The following is a 1,608-nucleotide window of genomic DNA, read 5'->3' as shown; positions in this document are numbered from 1 at the left end:
ATGAATTAGTGACGGATATGAATTAGTGATGGATATTAATTAGTGATGGATATTAATTAGTGATGGATATTAATTAGTGATGGTATTAATTAGTGATGGATGTTAATTAGTGATGGGTATTAATTAGTGATGGATATTAATTAGTGATGATATTAATTAGTGATGTATATTAATTAGTGATGGATATTAATTAGTGATGGATATTAATTAGTGATGGTTATTAATCAGTCATGGATATTAATTAGTGATGGATATGAATTAGTGATGGATATTGGTCTAATTCTGTCCTACATGCATTATTTGGGACTTTTTATTTGTACTCTAAGCATGTTTTTGGAGAATTTCTTCATGCAGTGTTTAAAATGCAGTATTTAAAATCTTGATTGGTTAGTGAACCCCACAGTTTACCTCCATAAAGGGCAATTGGTTCTATTGTAAATTAGAATATGTTGTGTGAGGTTCTAATTGGTATGTCAATTTTAATTTGTCTTTTGATAGCTCAAATAGTGCTCACAGTGACAGACCTTCTGTTTCGGGCCAAATAGCATTTAAATTCACTAATTTTATAGTTGTGTAGTTCTAGATACTGTGTGGTTTATTATATTTCCTAGTCAGTATATATTTAATAATTGTGTAGCTCTAGATACTGTGTGGATGTATTATGTTGTCGCCTACAGTAGTGAATAATAGAGAAACCTGCAGGCATTTGGCCTCCTTTGATGAATGTTTTATGAATTAATAGCCAATCAGCATTGAGCTAAACTGTGTGAGCTCAGCTGTGAATGGTCCTGGCGCACCAAAAAAGGGTAAAGGGAAGCCAGTTTGGATTTGGCTTCAGACCAATCACATCACAAGTCAAACATCATAATTTACAGAAAAAATCTTGAGTGCATCTCATTGTGTTGTCTAGCTAGCTAAAATAGTCCCTTTGCTATATTAGCCATAGATGGAGGGAGTTGGACTTGTTGTTTTTATTCTCTGTACTGGACAATGATTATAAAAGATTCTGATCCAACCATAAATTCAACCTGCAATGGAGCAGGTTGAGAGCTTCAAGTTCCTTGGTGTCCACATTACCAACAAACTAACATGGTCCAAGCACACCAAGACAGTTGAATATAAATGAAAGGGAAGCCAGTGAGCATTTGGCCTCCCTTGATAAATGTTTTATTAATTATTAGCCAATCAGCATTGAGCTAAACTGAGTGAGCTCAGCTGTGAACAGCTTATACCCCAAAGCGATAAGACTCCTGAACATCTAGTCAAATGGCTACCAAGACTATTTGCACTGCCCCCCTCCCTTCACACCACTGCTACTCACTATGTTGAAGTTGAAATGGTGCTGGAATAGTGGAGGCAGCTCCTGTTGTCTTTGTGACTTGCGGTAACTCTGTGATTCTAAATCAATAGTTGTTTAGTAGTCAGAAAATGTCAGAAACCTGACCTTGCTTGACCATACTGTTGGTCATGTAAATGTTTGTCACAGGTAATATGTTTTGTGGACTTACAGGACAGATGTTGCTCTCTGGTTTTGTGATGAAACAAAGGTGTGGTTGAATTTATTCTGCCACTGTGTCTTCTTATTGTCTCGGTTTTAGGCTTATATAT

The sequence above is a fragment of the Oncorhynchus masou genome, unplaced genomic scaffold (genome assembly GCF_036934945.1).
Source record: "Oncorhynchus masou masou isolate Uvic2021 unplaced genomic scaffold, UVic_Omas_1.1 unplaced_scaffold_855, whole genome shotgun sequence".
Lineage (NCBI taxonomy): Eukaryota > Metazoa > Chordata > Actinopteri > Salmoniformes > Salmonidae > Oncorhynchus > Oncorhynchus masou.
The sequence above is the reverse complement of the archived record's forward strand: the minus strand, read 5'-3'. Positions refer to the sequence as shown.